General features: G+C 36.1%; 1 protein-coding gene and 1 long non-coding RNA gene across 4 annotated transcripts in view; one reads left to right on the forward strand and one right to left on the reverse strand.

Annotated features, from left to right (window-relative positions):
- Positions 1 to 5184, forward strand: part of LOC116276396 — a 33846-nt gene extending 28662 nt beyond the window's left edge. Inside the window, exon 4 of the long non-coding RNA XR_004185898.1 lies at positions 2639 to 5184. This is a non-coding gene — a long non-coding RNA (uncharacterized LOC116276396). The remainder of the gene's footprint in view (positions 1 to 2638) is intronic.
- Positions 1 to 22200, reverse strand: part of ANGPT1 (angiopoietin 1) — a 298250-nt gene that overhangs the window by 59619 nt on the left and 216431 nt on the right. The window lies entirely within an intron of this gene.

Genomic DNA, 22200 nt, shown 5'->3' on the forward strand with positions numbered 1-22200 from the left:
CAGGTGCTGTACTCTGCTTATCAGGATCTTTTCCCATCTTCCTGGGGCTGCCTCTCTGCTCTTTCAGGTCTCGTTAAATATCAGCTTCTTTCACGAGTGTGAAAACTCGAGTTATTCCCTTCAGAGCTCCTACTTATTTTCTTCATGACATTTTAAGTCATAATTTATATTAGGTTGGTGCAAAAGTAATTGCATTTTTTGTCAAGAACAGTCATGACAAAAACCATAATTAGTTTTGCACCAACCTAATAGTAATTTTTGTGCCTGCTTACATATATTCATCTGTTTCTCTCATTAGAAATGAGTTTCATGAAGGCAAGGACTACTTCTGTCTTGAGTACTGTGTAACAACGTTTCACGATAATTATATATTGAATGGATACATAAAGAAAAAAATGGATACAATAAGGACAGATGTTGCATATTGGGGTATCTATCAAATATAGCATTTTAGTAAGCTAAACAACTTCAGACAACAAAGACTTCACAAGGAGAACCAATCAGAGAGTCAATCAGTTAACAAGCCAGCAGTGACCCACCGGTCATTTGGGAAGCAAACTTTGTTAGGTGTCCTACTAAGTACAGGAGATAGGCCAATATACAAACCATGGCTTTCCATTGTTTTTAGGATGATGAACAAAACACTGGGTGATGTGCTTCAGACCCTCTCAGCTTCAGGCGACTATCCCCCTCATTGATTGTGACACAGCCATACTGGCCTTCTTTCAGTGTCTCCGAAATGCCATTTTACTCATTGCAAACATTACCCCACTTTATTCATTCAAGAAGATACACAAGATGAATTTACCTCTCTCACAGGCTCTTACTGTTTCTTGTCTCTTTCCTAAGTTTTCCCAAAGTTTTCTGATGAACGCATCTTTCAGCCTATGCTCTTTATTGCCAGGCTGTTGTTGCAACAGACGTCTGTCTTTCTGTACTCCTCTGGGACTCTTGTGACTTTCTATAAACCAAATAAACAAAAACACACATTTTACCCTAATGCAACTTGGAAGAGAATTCTATGAATCGTCGTCAGTCTCAACAATAGAGTTAGTGTGTTTGCTTGAGAGACCATGGTGCATATTTGAAAGACTATAAAAAGTTCATTAATGCAATGGAAAAGTGCCTCAAGAAGGTCACAAGAAAGGAGAAGAAAAGTTAAAACACAGAAGCAATCAAGTTGAATTTCATCTTAGAGTTTCATTTTAGTCCTTTAGAAAAAGTCTTTTGGGCAAATAAATTCACTAATATTAGAATGCTTTTTATAATATAAACAGCACATTTTTACCAGCTGTACTTATCAAAAATTAGGGGAATTAATCTTAAGAAAAACAAAGGTAGAATTTTACTTGCAGTTCCTCCTTCTTTGCCAAACAAGAACCTTTTTGTCCCTCGTGTTTTGACTACATTAACATTTATGTTGTTTGCATACAGTTGATAAAACTGCATGGAATATAGTGTCTTTCCAAATTCATCAAGACATACCTTGTGGTTCCGCAGTATGAACTGGTGATTAATGCAGCTTGTTACGCCTCTAGTGTGACTTTATAAACACAAGCCAGCTATATTCATCTTCTAAAGTTGAAAAATGAGAACTAGCTTTTCTCCACTTAACTTTTCTAAAGTTTCTGCAAGATGGTGCTCATGTTACAGTTAAACATCAGCTGTACAGCTTTCTCTTTCTTTAGCTATTAGTCCCTTAGGTATAAGTCTGTAATCTAAGAGAGGTCAACTGTATCCAAATAAAAAGTATGCCAGAATGTCTCTGGCATAAATCTCTCCCTAAAGATTCAGTAGTGTTACTTCAGGAGACAGGAAAAAACACTATGCTTTATCTAAAAATCTAAGAACTTAATTTATTTAAAAAATAAAACTGAGTTATCCAGTTATCCTTATAGAGAGCTATATAAGCACAGAATTTCCATGTTACTCATCAAATTGTTTTTCTTTTTACTAAGTTTGGAAAGCACTTAAATAACCATAGACAAAATATAGCTGTACAGGAACTGAATGGCTATTATTGCAGAACACTTTTTCTATTGTTATAAACTACAGAGAGGGCACAGTAATTAAAAGTCCTTTTGAGCATCATAGTCATCGCACAGTATCCAATTAATTTTAGAAGCAGCTTAGGGCCAATTATTGACAAACATATGCAGTAGATGGAGAATATCTTTCTATTTAGATCTCAGTTGCTTGTCTAAGTTTCTGAATTTCTTTACTAATAATTAATTGTTCTATTCCCAATAACAGTCTTAAGATGGAATGCCTCTTATGGGTATATACATTTTCCTTATTGCACTTGTCTTACATGTAAATCCATCTCTTATATAGATTGTATCTTGAAGCCCAGAGGCTTCCCATCATTACAAGAGGAAGTGAGTCCCAGTGGAGTCACACTGAAAGCTGCTTTCCATGACAGCATTGCTGTCTCTGATGGGTCACACAAATCTTAAATCAGAAGTCATTTAAAACAGTTTCACTACTGGGAATGTATTTACTGATGCCTCCGAATTGCAAATAAGCATAACAAAAACAAGCAAGCTTCCCATCATTTAATGCCATTAATTTCCAAACATTCCATTTACTTATAATTGCTGCCTCTCCTTCTCTCTTCTATCATGAACTATTTTTTCAGGCTGGTGGTTTGATGCTTGTGGCCCCTCCAATTTAAACGGAATGTTCTATACTGCGGGACAAAACCATGGAAAACTGAATGGGATAAAGTGGCACTACTTCAAAGGGCCCAGTTACTCCTTACGTTCCACAACTATGATGATTCGACCTTTAGATTTTTGAAAGCACAATGTCAGAAGTGATTGTAAAAACAACAAAGAAATCTGGAGAAGCTGCCAGGTGAGAAAGTGCTTGAAAACTTCAGAAGCAAACAAAATTGTCTCCCTTCCAGCAATAAGTGGTAGTTATGTGAAGTCACCAAGGTCCTTGACTGTGAATCTGGAGCCTTTTGAGTTCACAGGAGTCTCTACTTGGGGAAACAGTGCTCACGTGGCTCCACTATAGAAAACTCCATTGACTGTCGAGCTTTAAAAAGGGAAGAACCTGCTCAGCTTTGCTGTGCTTCAAACTACTACTGGACCTTATTTTGGAACTATGGTAGCCAGATGATAAATATGGTTAATTTCATGTAAAACAGGAAAAAAAAGAGTGAAAAAGAGAATATACAGGAAGAATAGAAACAAGCCTGCCATAATCCTTTGGAAAAGATGTATTACACCAGTGAAAAGGTGTTATATCTATGCAAACCTACTAACAAATTATACTGTTGCACAATTTTGATAAAAATTTAGAACAGCATTGTCCTCTGAGTTGGTTAAATGTTAATGGATTTCAGAAGCCTAATTCCAGTGTCATACTTACTGGCTGATTTCTTCTTACCCATCTTCAAATGAAAATTCCATTTTTGTAAGCCATAATGAATTGTAGTACATGGACAATAACTGTGTAGTAGAAACAAACATACTCTGATTTTTGATACAGTTTTCAGAAAAAAAAAAAAATGGACATAATCAAGTAGGGATGTATGTGGTGAAAACTTACCACCTCATACTATGGTTTCCATTTACTCTAAAAACTGATTGAATGATATATAAATATATTTATAGCCTGAGTAAAGCTAAAAGAATGTAAAATATATCATCAAGTTCTTAAAATAATATACATGCATTTAATATTTCCTTTGATATTATACAGGAAAGCAATATTTTGGAGTATATTAAGTTGAAGTAAAACCAAGTACTCTGGAGCGGTTCATTTTACAGTATCTACTAGCATGTGTATACATACATGTAACTTCATTATTTTAAAAATGTTTTTAGAACTTCAATACTCACCCTGTTATGTCTTGTTAATTTAAATTTTGCTAATTAATGGAAACATACTTACCAGATTCACACTGTTCCAGTGTCTATAAAAGAAACACTTTGAAGTCTATGAAAAATAAAATAATTATAAATATCATTGTACATAGCATGTTTATATCTGCAATAAACCTAATAGCTAATTAATCTGGAATATGCAACATTGTCCTTAATTGATGCAAATAAACACAAGTGCTCAAAGAAATCTACTATATCCCTTAATGAAATACATCACTCTTCGTATTTGTCTCCTTCAGTCCATTCCCTTAGGCAATTTTAAATTTTTAAAAATTATTATCGGGGGGAAAAATTGGCAAAACTATTATATGTAAAGGAAATATATACAAAAAGAAAATTAATCATAGTCACCTAAGAGAAATTCTGACTGCTAGTTGCTATAAATAACTTAATGGGAATATTCCTATGGGATAATCTATTTTAAGTGAATTTTTGGGGTGCTTGAAGTTACTACAGTATTTTTTCGAGAAGTCTTCTCTGCCTCTAAGTGTCCGAGGTGATAACAGTGAACGGTTTTTATTAAAACATGAGTCACTATGGGATGAGCAAATTGAAATAAAGCTATTGGGTCTCCTCTCTTACAAAAGAGACAGTTGTTGGCAAGGTAGCAATGCCAGCTTCAAACTTGGTGACTTGATCCACTATGCCTCAATGGTTTCCTCCATTTGCAAAAATAAAGCTATTCACATTGTCAAGAAAAATATGTTTTAAAGTCTACAATCAAGTCTTTTTTATATTTATGTGTCTGTATTCTACCCCTTTTTGCCTTACAAGTGATATTTGTAGGTATTATACCATTTTTTCTATTCTTGGTGGCTCCTCCATAGCAGGCAAGCCTCTTCCTCTAAAAACCTTCTCGACTGTTTTCAATTAAGGGAAAGAAAATGAGTATTTTGTCCTTTTGTGTTCCTACAGACACTTTTTTAAACCAGTTTTTGGATAAAGAATACTATTTCCAAACTCATATTACAAAAATAAAATAAAGTAATAAAAAAAAAGAAAGCATGATATTTACTATTTTGTTGTCTAGGTTTGAAAAATGAAATATTGTTTCCAATTATTTATAATAAAGCAGTGTAAAATGTTTTATGACTCCATTATGTGTATTATGTAATACCTACATGTTTATGGCAAGTTAACATATGTATTCTTTGCATTTAATTATTTCAGAATAGGGTAATTAGGTATTCGAATTTTGTCTTTAAAATTCATGTGGTTTCTTGCAAAGTTTTTCATATCAACACAATATTATTTGATTTAAATAAAATTGAAAGTAATATTTGTGCAACTTCATTTTATTTTTAATACATATTTTGTGAAATTTAAATTAGAGATTTATGAAGTTATAGAATCATTGACAAAAATCTACCAAATGAACTAAAGCCTCAATCTTAGAAAAACTTTCAGTCTTGGATGAATTAAGAAAGCTTAGCCTCATTAGAATGGTAGATCAAAGCAGTGGGTCTCAGGCCCATGTCCCTACAATATGATTGTCGTGTCCTGCCAATTATTAAATGCCACATTATCATGTGACAATGGACAATATATTCTGGGAACTCTGAATGTAGAATAAGAGGATGTGTGTTAAAAATTTGAGTTTGGTATACAGGAGGAAAAGGAAGGAGCATAAAGGAGATGCTACTTGTCACTCTCACCTAACATGCCACCAGCAGTCTTATCAGTCCTTGCAAGAAATTTCTTATCTGTGGGCTTGATTCTTCTCCTATTTCCACATTGATTCAAACCTTCCTTAATTTTCTTTTACCTAGATGATTGGAAAAGACACTCTTTCATCCTGCCTCTCTGTGCTATTATTCACCTCATAACCATAAAAGCTTATTCCTTCTAAAGCCAGACTTCTGAACATGGTTTTTCCCAGCTCAAAACACTTCAATGTTTCCTCACTACTCCACGAATTTAAAATAAACGGGTCAGGTTAATCTCAGCCTTCATTGCCAGACAACTTCATTCCACCTACTCAGTATTCCAATCAAAACAAGGAAGCCCCATGGTAGACTACTTGCAAAAATGATGTCTATTCTTCTCCTTTCTGTATTCATACCTTTTGCAATGCGAATTTGCAGCTTGTTTCATAAAGAGATAAACTCTATTTCCTTACTCCCCGAATGGCTAGCTTGGGCTTGCTGTAGCCAATAGAACATAACAGAAGTGATGACTCTGTGCCAGTTCTGAGTCCGGTCGGAAACATTCTACCTTTGGCATGAAAAAAAGCCCAGCGTAGCCTAATGGAGGTTTAGAGACCACGTGGAGCAAAGCCTAGTCTACCAGCTGAGACCACCCTAGACCAGCCAGCCCATAGCTGACCCATGGATGATTCAAGATAAATAAGTGATCTCAACTGAGATAAACTAAACCTGGCTCACATCAGCAGAACTGCTCAGCTAACATGCATAATCATAAGAAACGATAATGGGTTGTTGTTTTAAACCACTGCATTTTTTTTCAGAGTTTTGTTAAATATCATTATTGTAGCAATAGCTAACTGATACAGAATACAGTGCTGCAGCTGCCACCTTCCCTTCTGCCAGCCATGTGAGTTTTATGCATCCTGAACTTTCAGAACCACTGTGTCGATTGTCCCTTCTCTAACAACCTCTAACAACCCTCTGGGATGCATAAAAACATTAGTTGTTTCATGACCTCTTTTCTGATGCCGTCTATTAATTGTCACCCTCTCTATACTCACATACTTTCACAACTCAACATATTTTGCTTAAGTTTTATAAAAGGCTGCCTCTTACTTTTTTTTTTTTTTAATTCCCCACAGTACCTACCAGAAACTTGTGATTCGTTGAATGGAATTGAATTGCTTTGAAAGACTAAGAAATCCCTTCTATCTATACAAAATTCAACTCTCAGATTTGACCACTGAGTTGAGACATTTATTTTCAGACTTTAAACTTAGGCCATTCTCCTCCAGAAAAAGATGTCTGAATTTATCATTTTAGTTAGCTCAGATGTCTACTTTATTATCAGCTTCGCTGAAACATACGTATTATATAAATTGAGGGAAACCTGCATGCTTCTTCTAAATTTAAACTTATGTAAATATATAAAATGTATTATTGAATGGTAATTACTCATTTATTCTTTACACATTTATTATTGTTGGGGGCAGGCGCAGTGGCTCACGCCTGTAATCCCAGCACTTTGGGAGGCCAAGGCGGGCGGATCATGAGGTTAGGAGTTCGAGACCAGCCTGGCCAACATGGTGAAACCTTGGTTCTACTAAAGACACAAAAATTTAACTGGGCGTGGTGGCGGGTACCTGTAATCCCAGCTACTCAGGAGGCTGAAGCAGGAGAATCGCTTGAACCCAGGAGGCGTAGGTTGCAGTGAGCCGAGATTGCGCCACTGCACTCCAACCTGGGCGACAGGGCGAGACTCTGTCTCAAACACACACACACACACACACACACACACACACTCACGCATACACACACACAAATTTGGGCAGCTTATGATTTTCCTCACGTATTTCTCTAACATATCGTCGCTGAAGTTAAGATAGTGAACATAATTAAAGGATTCCTGGGAAAAACTCAAAGAAGTCATTATATCGCCTGTATTCTTTCAAGAAAGCGAGTTAGAGTCATCTTCAAGGAGGAGTAAATGATAGATCATGGTTAAAATTTAATAACTCCCTTTTAACACAGGACAGTCTCTGACATGTGAACTGTCGTCAAATGTAAAAGGAAATTTTATTTTATTTTGTTTTGGTGAAGAGGAGGCTGCATCCTGGTATCTTTTACAAATAAGATCCTATTCTATCTCCTTATGAAAGCAGTCTGCCTCCTGCCCATCCGTGCACTCTGTCTTGGCCCCTGGGGAGCCCATGTGCTGGTTGTGAAGGTGAAAGCTGGGAGGATACCACTATCACGCAGTTGTGCCACAGAATTACTGTGACTCCCTTACCTGAGTTTCTCTTACATTAACTAAATTTTAAAAATATAGATCTGCTTTCTAGATACGCTGTAAGGAACTGGAATCAACTAAAAAAGTATTAAACTTTATAAGTTAAAAATGAATTTAAAAGAAAATATTATAAGCAGATAATATTCAATCGTGTGGACTTTAATATAATGCATAAACATCAAATAATGGTGTGAAAGGTTAGAGTGAGAACATCATTAAGGCTCTAAATTAACTTAAATATTTCCATTAGGAGAAAGGCACAAACCATCATAATATTCATACTGAAATGCTGGATTATACTTACATAAGTCCTACCCTAGAGAAATAATTGTACAAGTTTAATGGTAGAATGTGCATTATATTTAACAGACAAATTGAACTAGTGTCCAGGTAAAGCATTAGGAAGGTACTTAAATATACAGAGATAATTAAGGCATATGGACATTCACAATAGTCAGAAAAACAAGAATAAATAAATAAGCAATACAAAAGTGTTTATGTTAATAAATTAATCTATGTTAAATCTACAAGAACACGGAGATGGGAGTGATTAAATCTGCTGAATTTTATGTTGTGTATAGTTGTAAATAACAAGTGTGTAAAAGATGAGAACTTCCATGCAATAGTAAGTTTTATATAGAGATGTTTTTAAAATTAAAAGGAACATATAGGTCTCCCTCAATTTGCACAAATTTTCATAGAAGATGGGATCTATGGCACTTTCGGAAGCTAAGGCTGTTGTGTCTCTTGAGTCCAGGAGTTTGAGACCAGACTGGGTAACATGGTGAAACCCCATCTCTACAAAAAATGCAAAAATTAGCCTGGCATGGTGGTGTGCACCTATAGTCCTAGCTGCTTCGGAGTCTGAGGGGGAAGGGTCACTGGATCCCAGGAGGTGAGGCTGAGAAGAGGAACTGAAGAGGCATACAGGTGTCAGAAAGCATGGAGTTGTGGGGAGCTCCACGTTTTTCAGTATAAATTGACTGTAATGTTTATTTGAGGGAAGAGCACTAGGAGAAGAGGCTGGATCTGGGGCCACATAATGAAGGACTTGAAGTCATGTTCCTAAGTTTAGACTTTCTCTTCTCATTAAAGAGAGACAGTTAAGAATTTTTCACTTTTTGGAATTAGAAGATAAGTTGGAAGGGGATAAGAATGGAGAAGTTTGGACCTGTGAGAAGCCTATTTATTATAGAAGCCAGCTAGGATGGGGACCTGATCCATACAGCAATGACAGTAAAAATGAACTGAAGAAGTTGGATTTTGAATGATATTAAGGAAAAATAATCTAAGGAACTTAATAATTGAATGGGAGGTGGGGGGAAATCAAAATCATTCCAGATTTTGGCTTGGTTAATTAAATTGGGGGGCAGTATAAATCACCTAAATAGGAAACACAGGTTCTGGGAAGTAGCTAATGAGCTAGGTTTTACATGTTGAGTTTTAGAAGTAGTGATTCAAGTTTGATAGTTGGATATATGAGTCTGAACTCAAGCAGTGTTAAAGTATAAGACTGTGGTTAGATACACAAGAGGAAATCCAAAGAGGAATGGAGCCATAGGAGTCGGGTAAGTAAATTACATCAAGAATAAGTGAGGTAATTGTGAGCATGGCCATGAGACTGGGGAATTCTCCAAGTGGGAGATGAACCTAGAGCGATATGAATGAGAGTAGGCAGTCATACTTCCCTTTCTCATGGGAGGATGCTTCCACAACCGTAACCTTGAAATTTTTAAGTATTAAGGGAGTCATCCAAATTTTTAGAGTGCCCCTCAATTCAAATGCACCCCATATGTAGTGGTTGCATTGTGCCAGCTCCAAGCTAGTGGCCTACTTCCACACAGTTCCTTACTCTGCCATTTTTGGTATGCTTTCCACTGCCCCATGCTAATTTCCCTGAAATCTTTCTATTGCTCCAACCTCATTCCTTTCTGATTATACAGATCTACAATATATTTAGTCCTGTACCAGACTTCCATGCTGTCAAAAGTGCAAACTCATGATGATTTTCAGCATTACTCTTTCAGTAGAAAATATTTATTTGGCTTAAAATATTTTAAGGTGTTTTATTGCTTTCCAACATAACTTTATTTGTTCCAAGAAACATTTTATCAAAATATTCATTTCAAACTGTCGTAATCCTTTTGCATTGTTGCACTGAGCTTTCTGCTTAGTGTCTCATAAGGCAAAAATCATGGTGAGCAGCTGCATTCTCATCTGGAGCTCAGGGTCCTCTTCCAAGTTGATTGTTGGCAGAGTTAAGTTATTGGGGTTGTAGAACTGATGTCCCATGGTTTGCTGGATGTCAGATGGGAGGTCATATTCAGCACCTGGCTACTCTTAGGGCTGGTGATCTGAATGGGATTGACCTGAACATATGAGTGGGCCCTTTAAATATGGACCTAGAGGTCTGAGACAGGAGTTAAATCCAACACATTCATTGTCTTGGGGATTATACAGAGGAAGTACAATACGGAGTGGGAAGTCTTGGGGGCCATCGTAGAATTCTGCCTACCATAGATGGCAAACCAAAGGCATAATAATACTCTGCTTATCAGGAAAAGAATCTAAAGTTTTGAAAATGATACATATGAAGAAACACATTGTTTATCTATCTATCCATCTATCTCCCTATTTATCTACCTATCTAACTACCTATTTATCAGAAGATCTAGCCCAGTGACCGAACACTGGTATTTATCCTGAAAAATTATTTTAACCTTTCTGAAATTGTTTCCTCAGTTACTAAACATTGGTAACCTAGTTGCTTTCTCCTCCTTTTCTGTACCATTTTCAGAATGAAAATGAGATCACTTAAGTATCTATTTTGGGTGTAAATCTCATTTCACCAGTGCAGACAAGCAAAGAATATCACAATACTTTGTGGAGGTTTGTGTTTGTTTGTTCGTTTGTTTGTTTTTGTTTGTTTGTTTGTTTTTTCCTGGAGTCTTGCTCTGTCATCCCAGGCTGGAGTTTAGTGGTACGATCTCAGCTCACTGCAACCTCTGCCTCCAAAGTTCAAGTGAGTCTTCTGCCTCACCCTCCTGAGTAACTGGGACTACAGGCGCACGCTACCACACCTGGCTCATTTTTGTATTTTTAGTAGAGACAGGTTTCACCATATTGGCCAGGATGGTCTCGATCTCCTGACCTCGTTATCTACCCCATTCAGCCTCCCAAAGTGCTGGGATTACAGGCGTGAGCCACTCCGCTTGGTCTATGTGTTTTGAGTCAACTTCATTTTGCCTACAAACTCCCCATCAAGCCAGCAAGGAAATCACTTCAGTCATTTTGCAACCTCCCCACTCTAGCACAGTGTAAAGGACCCAGAGGCAAATGGACAGCCTAGGTCTTGGAGACACATCTCCAGTCATCATTCCACATCCTTGATCCCTGAGACACACATTGTTCTTCTCCCATTGCTTCCTTCAGTCCATCCAACCCTGAAGAGGCCAAGCCACACTTTGGGCAGGAAACCACAGAGTCTTTTTCCCCAACACCCATTTTGCCTGCACTTTTAGGAATGATCTACAAATAAGGTATGGGTTTCTGCTATTTGAAAAACTCCAGGACTTCTTTTCCTCTCTCAGTCTCCAGGCATCCCTACATTTAAGTCTGGGGAGGTCCCTCTCTTTCTCTCTCCTTGCGTTTCCCCTGGGCCTGGCTGCTCCCTGGAAGGGTGCAATGCCTAGAACAATGCCACAAGTGCAGGGTTGCCCAAGATAATCGCTCTTGAAAGGAAGCTTATTTCATAGGCCCTTGAAATATAAGAAAAAAAGAGTAAGGAGCAGTGTCTCAAAGGCCCCACCCACCTTAAGCCCTGGGTTCATGGCAGCCTCCCCGGTGCCCTACTTAAGAGCAGGTCTGTTCAGAGGCACACCCTGTTGGATCACTCTCCAGGAAACCTAGCATAATCCCAATGGCCTTAGGTTCTTGAACACAATATCTAATAATGAAAAATTCTTGAAATCAATTTCTACTTTTCTTTTCACAAAAATATCCCTAAGCAAAGAGCTTGACTTTTTCTTGAATGAGGAAAATACAGGTAGAAAAAATATACATTAATACGTTAAAAATTATTCTGCCACACAAAATGTTTAGAACTAAATAATTAATTTTGGGGTGGGTGTTATGCCTGTATTAGGCCCATTTGAACAGCTAGGCATCACTCAGTTCCTGAGCCAATTCTTGATAATCCAACACCATACTTGAAACCAGGGGATCTGAAGTTAACCTTACAGATCTCAGTGTGGTGGCTTATCAGTCTGGGTTGAGGACCTTGATATTCATATGCCCACCAACCCTAAAGGTCTCTAATTTCTATCGTTTATGCCAGTTGAAAAACATGGGTTTCAGACAAGATTGTCTGCTTTCCACTATTTTTTTCCCTGAAGCTGAGACCCTGGACTGAATCACAGATTATTTGTCTAGGGCCTTGGTAGCACATCTAAGTCATGCCAGCTACTTCTTCCAAAAGCTTGGATCATGCCTTCATGCACCCATACACACTGGCTAAGATGCTGCTTCTTACAGAATGGACACTTACAACCTCTTAGAAATGTCATGACCAGCTTCCAACCTGAGACTTATATACAGAGCTCCACCATCAGACTGGATCCTTTGCATGATGATGATGCTGCTGCTGATGATGATGATTGTGAAAATAAAACAATCATAACAATTGTAGTAGTTAGCATTGACCTTGAACCCTGATACTATTATTAGCAAGACTACTACTAACGGTAGCTAGCATACATTTAGTATTACTATAAGCCATTTCATCCTATGACACCATCATGTGTGCATTGTTAGTATACCCTTTATATATAGGAGAAAACTGAAGGACAGAGAAGGTAAAGAACTGCCCAAGGAGATGCAGCCACAAAGTGGTGCTGGGAGTTAAACTCAGCAGTGTAACCCAAAGTTGCACTGCCCATTTTTATAGCCACTAGCCACATATGGCTATTGAGCACTTGAGATGCAGTTCATCCAGATTGAGATGTATTGTAATGGAAAATGCACACCAGATTAAGAAGTCTGACCATATTTTGAAAATGATGTCAAATATCCCATTAATAATTTTATATTGATTACATATTGAAATATCCATTTCTGGAATGTATTGGGCTAAATAAAATATGTTACTAAAATCAATTTTACCCATTTCTTCTCACACTTTTTGATGTAGAGACTAGAGTACTTTAAATTACACATATGGCATGCAATCTACCTCTATTGTGCAGAAATAGCTGTCCAGAGAGCACACTTACAGATACATATCCTAACAGCGCTAGGCATCCTACAATTGACCCTTAAACAACATGGATTTGAACTGTGCAGGTCCACCCACAGGCTGACTTTCTTCTGCCTCTGCCACCCCTAAGACAGCAAGACCAAACCCTTCTCCTCCTTGTCCTACTCCTCAGCCTATGTAACATAAAGACGACAAAGATAAAGCCCTTCATGAAGATATGCTTCCACATAATGAATAGTAAATGTATTTCTCTTTCTTATGACTTTCCTAATAACGTTTTCTTTTCTCTAGATTTCTTCACTGTAAAACTGGAGTATATTATACATATAGCACACAGAACATGTGTTAATCGACTGTGTTATCTATAAGGCTTCTGGTCAGTAGGCTATTAGTAATTAGCTTTTAGGGGAGTCAAAGTTCTATGTGGATTTTTGCCACACAAGGGGTCATTGTCCCTGCATTGTTCAACATCAACTATAGTTCATTTAGGCTCTAAATAACCCTAAAAAGAAAGTATTAGCACTTCCGTTTTACCAATGAAGCAATCCAGATGCAGTCCATTAAGGCACTTATCAATGACCACACAGTGAATAAACTTTGGTCTCATGATCCCTGATCCAGTGTGCTTCACTCTGAAGTCATGTAAAATTCTTATAATCTATAACCAGGCTATAGGGATTCTGTAATTCTTTTAATATTTTATGCTTTCCAGCATTCCAAGCTAGCCTTAATAAAGCTGTTAAGTCTTCCAGAGGAATAGCTTTACAAGAACAGTTTTAAAATATTCTTATCAACTTAACATATTGTATCAATTCACACTGGATTATAATTCCCTTACTCCTTTCTTCTTTCTGTGAAGAAACTTCTGGTTCAATCCCTAAAACACATACCTTCCTTTAGCAATTCTTGAAAAACAAATTAAAATACCTTTCTTATATTAATTTTATGTGTAAATGTTATTAAATATGAACATCAGCCTATAATCTTTCTGTACTGAATATTCACTAAAGATGGAAAGAAATTTCATATAACCTTATATAACAGAAATTGGGAAAAAGAATAATAATTTTTGACTACATAAGCCTTTATTACATATAACATACAATGACTGCATTTTATAATTTTAGGAAGTTCTACTATTCTGCAAGGCCATACTTTTACCTTACATCTTTCACCGTTTGAAATGACTTCAAATGATGCTCCATTTCTATCTGTTCTTTGCCTGTAGGAGTGTGTCCATTAGAAGGATGGCTCTGGGATGCTGGAGGGCTGAGAACTGGCCAGAAATGTATTTCAGCAACAATTATTCTAAATATGATCCTCAAACATAAATGTCTCCCCTCCAACCCAAGTCCTATATACTTGCACATTTGGGTCCCACTGTCTGGAATGCTTTACATTTTATACCCTGTGTCCAAGGCTGTTGGGAATCTTTATAAAATCATTTAAGACTTTGCTGAAACATCCCTTCTTCTATTATCCTTTCCCCAGTTCCTAGTAACCTCAACAGGATGCCCATGAGTCTATGATACTTTAAAATCCTTATTGGAGTACCCAGTACAGGATCTGTTTATGATTTGTGACTGTCTTTCTTTCTCAGTAGAACATGAGCTCCTGAGAGCAGGAACTTTCTTTTTAATTTATTGTCATAGTCTTTAAATTTAGTGTAAAACCCAACCTTGTCGAACATTGTACAGCAAATATTTGTTGAATCTCATCATTTCCTCTCTCTCCCTTGCACTCTGTATTCCAGTCCTGTTGAACTTTCATTTCATCCTGTTGATTTGATTCTTTCTCATCCCTATGCCTTGTGTATTATGTATGTATATATGATATTTATATTATCATGTGATATTACAGGCAGTACTGCCTGCAGTACTCCCTCCATGTACCCGCTCCTTCTTTCAGCCAGCCAACTCCTCATTCTTTATTCTTCTTCTGAAAGGTTTTCCTGACTTTTGAGGGAAATAGATGTTCCTTCTCTATGTCCTCACTACTCCTTGCACTATCCCCAACATCATACTCTGTGCACCCTTCTGGAAACAAGAAACCTGAAGGCAGAGGCCAGGTCAGGTTTGTTTACCACTGTATCCCCTGTACCTGGGACGCTGTGTGACATGAAGTGGTTGTTCAATAAATATTTCTTGAATAAATAGTTGAATAAATTTTATTCAAACACAGGCTTGTCATTTTTACACCCCATTTTGCACTTCCATCTGTGTTCGGTATACCATTTAGAAATACTTGGAAAGATAATATAGTATAAGGGAACTTTAGGTTCCAAATATAACATAATTAGAAATGTTTTCCTAGGGAGTTTATTTTACAGTGACAGGAGCCGGTAGCTGTCAATGTGGAGAAGCCTGTATGGATGCACAGGCAGAGTAAAGCTTGGAAACAGCGACCATGCTGGTGTAGCTTCTAGTCTTGTGTTTCCCTTGATATTGATTAGTGGTATCACCATCATACTCAGCTACCCAAACCAGAACCTGAGAGTTAGGTACAATTCTCCTTTCTCTACCTCCTGATCCACCTTCACAGCAAATCACCAGATCCTCCTGATTTTACCCCTTGAACGATTCTCAAACACACCCCTTCCTCTCCTATCCAGGTCCTCATAATCTGCTACCTGCACAGTTGCAATATCCCCTAACTGTTCTCAAGGCTCTAGCTTTGTTCTTCTCAACCTGATCTTCCCATTGCTACAAAGGTGAGCATTTAGAATTGGAATATGGCACTCCTCTTCTTAAATCATTTCAGTGGGTGGTTCCTTGTCACCTTGAGCATTAAATCCATTCTCTCAGCATGGCAAAACAAGGACCTCCACCATCTGGTCCCTACCAACCCATATAATCTCTTCTTGGATTTAAAATTCTAATAAATGTGAAATATAATTTCCCCCATAATCCATGAGATTTCACACATCTATGCTTTTGTTCATCTTGCTGTGTCTTTCTTACATGCCTTCTCTTATAGCCTCTTGTATAAATTACTAACTCCTTAAGATTCACATGGACAGTCATCTTATTCAGAAAGTTTTGTCTAAATTCCATATTTGGCTTAATATCTTTCCTCTGGATGACAATAATATCCTGTATATACCTTTGTCTCTACTTTGAGATGACTGTCCAGTGGTCTCAAAATTTTTATCATGTTCTTAATCAATAACATTACTGAATATGCACCTCAATATATATTTATTTGTTTATGTATGCAGGTATATATTTATGTGTGCATAAATTTAGATATATACTCCTCTATTAATTATGTATTGTGTATTTTAAGGTATATGTAAAATAGACATTGTAAGCACCAGATAAAGGTAAAATGACAACATTTAAGGCAATTTGAAATGTCTTAATGCATTGAAAAACACACTTTTCTATACAGTCAGTAATGTTCTTTACAGAAAATCATGTACCTTGATTGGTTTGTTAATTAGGATATACCTATTTAAAAGATTCAGAAAGCCCATACCAGAAAAAATTGATAAGTTGGACTTAATCAAAATTAAAAACTTCTGCTCAGCAAAAACACATACACACACAAAAAGAAACAAACTGGAAAAAGGGATTTGTATTTCAAATAGATAACTCTTCAAATGAAAAGATTTAAAAACAACATCAAACACCTTTTGAAAAATAGAGAAAAGACTTAGACAACTCACAAAGTAGGATAGAGAAAAAGCCAAAAAGCACAGGTAAAAGTGCTCAATAGCATTGCCGTCATGGAAATGGGAATTCAAACCACAGTGAAATACCACTACACCTGCATGGAAAAGAGAAACTAAAAGATGAACACCACCAAAAGCTATAGAGTTTGTGAAACAGATGGAGATCTTGTGCATTGCTTAGCACATTCTCATGAAGTTAAACATGTACCAACTGTAGCACACACAAGGAAGAACAACATACTTACAGAAAATACGACTTGTACAAAAATATGTGTTTTATATATAAAATAGGTAAAATGGTAAGCAACCTAAGTGTCTAGCAAATGTGAATATATGTACTTTTTAAAATGTAGTACCACCGAACAATGGAATACTACTCAGCAACAAAAAAGGACTAAACTACTGACAAGTGCACTAAAATAAAAGGGCCTCAAAAACGTTATTCTAAGTGGAAGAAGTCAGTCACATGTGAATACATTTTGTATGAATTTTCTTTATATAAACCTCTAGATAAGGCAAAACTATGTGAAAAGAAATAAAAGCAGTGACTCTCTCTGAGGAGTGGGATTGACTGAGAAAGCGTCTGAGAGAATCTTCTAGGATAAATAAATGGTCTCTATGTTGATAAGAATGTGAATTGTGTGAGAATGTGCATTTGGCAAAACATATCTCACTGTAGAGATAAACTCTGTATAAAGCAGTGTTTGGAGGGACCAAAACCAAAACAAACACTTCTATTTTTAAAAAAGTTACCTATAAGGGGCCGGGCGTGGTGGCTCACGCCTGTAATCCCAGCACTTTGGGAGGCCAGGCGGGCAGATCATGAGGTCAGGAGATCGAGACCATCCTGGCTAATACAGTGAAACCCTGTCTCTACTAATAATACAAAAACATTAGCCAGGCATGGTGGCGGGCGCCTGTAGTCCCAGCTACTCAGGAGGCTGAGGCAGGAGAATGGCGCGAACCCGGGAACAGATATAGAGAGTACCAGAATATAGGACTTCCATGGATATACCTTGTTCTATTGATTTCATTTTGGAACCATGTGATTGTTTTACAGAATTATAATGCAAACTTTATTGAAAAACGAAACTGATACATTGAATGGCAAATGAATTATATGTGTTAACTGTGCATTGCATTGCTGGCTCAACCAAAAAACAGAGAAACTATTTCAATTAATTTTAGAGCACAGTGATTTGACAATATGCTCTGGTGGAATATATGCCAAACGTACTCACAAAATTAGTCATATTGTTGTTGGTATTGTGAATTTTTGTCATCCAGAGACTGCTATGTGTGTTTTGTAGGAAAAATTACATGAAAAATTATGTTAATGTTTTGGAGACCAGGAGTTTCCGTCTGGATAAAAGGTGCTGCCGATGAAAGATCAATTAGGTTAAATAAAAGCCAAGTCCTGACTCTGAATTAGTATTATCAGTATGGATTCAAGATGCATTTTACTATCTTAAAAAATTCATGCTTTTTCGCAGTTTCTCCTGAAAAGACCTGTGATCAATGACCAACCAATAAGCAAAAAAGAAGCATCTAACATCCAGATTATAATTTCTATTATTTCTCACTAAAAGGAAATAGGACGTTTTGGGGAAATGGCTAAACTCAGATCTGAAGGGGAAAAAGGCACCAAAAAAGCATGATGCTATCAAGGCTAGAGGGGGCATGTCAAAAAACTCTGAAATAAGCTTAAAGAGGCCCCCACTCAACAACAATAAAAGATGCAATGGATTAAAAGAGAGCAAGTATGCTTGAATTTATTGAAAACAACAAGTATGGTCAATTTATTTTTTAAATACATTGGACATCTTTGGATAATGCTAAGAAACAAAATCATTCTGTTGAAAACTAACAAATGAAAGAATCAGGTGTTTATCCTTCTTGTCCTAGACAAACTGTACCTTAGGGTAAAAAAAAAAATAGTTGACGTAGATGTTTCTCTTTACAGAATGATAAAATCACAATATTACTATTTGCAGCCCATAATGAACCAGTGGGTCTACCTGATGGTTGTTAGTGTAATACAAATAAAGAATTAAATATCAAATGACTCCTAACTGAAGCATACAACATTGTCTATGAAGCATTCTTGGTGAAAACAAAATTGAATACAATATGGTGCAACCACTGCTAGCTAGGTCTAATGACCAGCTTATAGGATCCCTATTTAAACAAACAGGCTATTATGTATATTTGTAAGATAATCAGGTATTTTGAGATGGAAATCTTATGAAGATATGCAAGTTCAAATGGTAGAAGGGCATCAGAGACTGAGTTTATTAGATGAAGAAACTCATTTTTAAACTCGATTTATAAATTAGGCAAAGTTTTGTTGAAATTTGATTGATAACTTCATTTTCCTTGATGTCACCAGTTTTGTAAACTATTAATTTGAATATTTAATAAAAGGTTTCAAAACCCATAAGAACTCTTTATTTGTAAAATTTTAACAGGTAAGATAATACCATACCTCCAATATTTTTTCAATAAGTAGAAATAATGAGTAATGCCACAGATAAATGTACTCATAACACTTGCAAAAAGGAAATAATTTAACCTGGAAACAGTTTTTATATCCTTCTTCAAAATGATTTTTCTATAACCAGTGTTTCTTTAAAAATCAGTTTTTAGAGTGTGTGATACCTAAAAATAGATTCATTAGGCATCATACCAGTAAAGTTCATTTTTCAAAAAATTTGGAATACCTTTTTATGTAAAAGAGTAAGCATATAGATTAGCTTTAAGTCCAACAACATTTTTCAAAAAAGTCTTTAAAAAAATTTCAAAGATTCTACTGTATCCGAGATGCCTTGTTATTATAAAGAGGATATTTCTTAAGAATTTAGCACTCTATGCGTTTCTGAGTGTATGCACTTTTTTTTTTTTTTTTTTTTTTTTTTTTTTTTTTGGCCTAAATTGCTTGCCTATGAAGGATTCAGGAAATTATATTCTCTCCTCAACATTTCCCTGAAATCCATCTGAAAAATTCCAGTAAAGAGCAACCGCTTCATCAGTAACTACACTTCACAGTTATTTCCACAAACATTATTTTTATTAAAAAAATTTTCTGCTGAGAATATATTATCTCCTTTGGTGGTTAGAAAAAACAAGTAGTTCTTTGTGTATGTTATTGTTGAAACAGAATAGAGAAAATACCAGCAGCTGGGACATGTTAGAAACATTTCTTCCTTCTTCCAAGGTATTGCAAAATTCCCAAGTTGTAGCTTCTGTCTAATATTTACAACTGTATCAATATTGTGCATCTTCCAACGATTTTATGACAAAGGAATGCATTTAAGTATATAATTGTATGTTATATCATTTTCTATGTATTACTTTGGCCATTGTTATTGTGGTAGGAAGAATAAGCACGTTTCTAAAAGTATTTTTTTCATCATTAAGTAACATACCTCAAATAAACCTTTTAAACATTGATTATTATGTTTAATAAAATTTTGTAAGAATTTAATTGTATTTCTTATGATTTTAAACATTACGCAGAGGTATAGGTATTTGGTTTTATGTTTTCCACCACTCCAAACTCATCATAGTAAATGTGAGAGAGTCAAGATGCCACGATGCCTATGGGTGATTAGTTTGTCTTAATTTCTTTGCATTGGACATCTTTGCATTTTACATTTCACCTATTTCTTTATTTTATAAAAATAAACAGAAATAAGCATTTTGGTATTTTCATCCTGTAATCAGAGGCTTTTCTTGTAAATCCATGGTGTAAGAACCCCATTTTGACACCATGTCTCTCCTAAGATTCTTCTATGTAGGGATGAGGTTTTATTCATATTTGTAAACCTGTGTGAAAGCTCAAGGCTTGGCATATGCTACATAATTGTTAACGGAGCTAAAAAAGAACTGAAAGATTAGATCTCAATGAAGTTATATATTTTCTTATATAAATTCTTATTCTGTCAGAGATAGATATTTTGTCTGGTTTATTGTACTTATTATCTAAGGTTTATTTCACTCACCTTTTAATGACACTGTTTACAGATATTATCAGTGTTTTACAATAACAGCCATTTCATTAAGGCAAGCAATAATTCATCATGATTCTTAAAAACAGACTCTCCTCAAGTATCTGAAATCTGCTTTAGGATGTTACATATACAGGTAACTGCTTCCTTTAAAGGGTAGGCTCTTAACCTAAAAATAAAGCCATGTACCACTCTCAGTGCCATTTCCTACATTTAAGGAAGCAGGAGTCAAACCTCAAAACCATTACTGAGACATGATATCCATGATTCTCTTGGATATTCAAAGTCTACGACCAAAACAAATAATATTGCTTTGCTTCCACTTAATAATTTTATTAGGCTTAGTCTCTAAAAACATGCCTGAAATTTAAAACTTCTCCATTATTAACCACTGTTTATTGGCTTTAAATAATAGACTTTAGGCTGTAAAAAGAGGAGAATTTTTACCTTAAGGGTTTTCTGGGTAACTTAGACCAGAAGCTCAATGGAAATGTTTCAGAGTAGAGCTCCAATTTTAGCTGAATTTGTAGTTCCCAAATGCAATTATAAGGAGCCAATAACCTCTAAATTATAACACTACAGTTCCAAATTCCAATCAGTCAATATTTATAGAGCACCTACTGGGTGGAAAATGCTGTAGTGGCACCATGCATAAAAACAAAATAATAATTTTATTACAAGGAATAAACAATACAGTTGAGACACCACTGTGTCAAACCCTTAACACCATGCTGTTGACTCAGACATAAAATTGAATGGCATGTTAATAAGTGAATTCATTAACGTGTTTTTTGTTTCTACAACACTAACATCTCATCCATGATCTGTCACACTGTGGATGCTGCACTATTTTGAGCAACCAGATACAGCTTGCCGATCAATTCCACCTGTCATTGAGACACTAAGGCAAGTTTCCTAGGTTCTTTTTGAATGAAGCCTTTTAATCTCTTCCTGTAAATAATGAAAGAGAATTAGGGCCTGATTCCCAAAGAGAAGACTGAAACTCTCAAATAAGAAAGGGGAAGAAAAAACTGAGGGTGCCTCCAAAATAAAAGGTGTACCCAATGACAGGTAAAAAGATCATCCCCACCTAGGAGTCAATATGCATCTCTGATCAGCAAATATTACTAATAAGTGTGCCAGGAATAATGGAGGAACCAACTAGAAAGATGGGATTGCCAGGGAACCAACATTAATTAAGCATACATCCAAAAAAGAAATCAAGAATTTCACTAGTGTTACAAGAAGGCCTTGGATCTGGTGCATATCTGGGTATGTGTGTGGAAGCTTGCTTGGGGGAACTTTGTCCTGTGGCCTGGAGTAGGAAGTTATCATATTAATATTTTGTTGAATTTGGAGCAAATAGAGCATCCAAAATTATTTAGGAAATTTGATCAGAAACAAGACAAAATCAACAGCAACCTCCAGTTTAGG

Source organism: Papio anubis, chromosome 8 (genome assembly GCF_008728515.1).
Source record: "Papio anubis isolate 15944 chromosome 8, Panubis1.0, whole genome shotgun sequence".
In the NCBI taxonomy this organism is placed as follows: domain Eukaryota; kingdom Metazoa; phylum Chordata; class Mammalia; order Primates; family Cercopithecidae; genus Papio; species Papio anubis.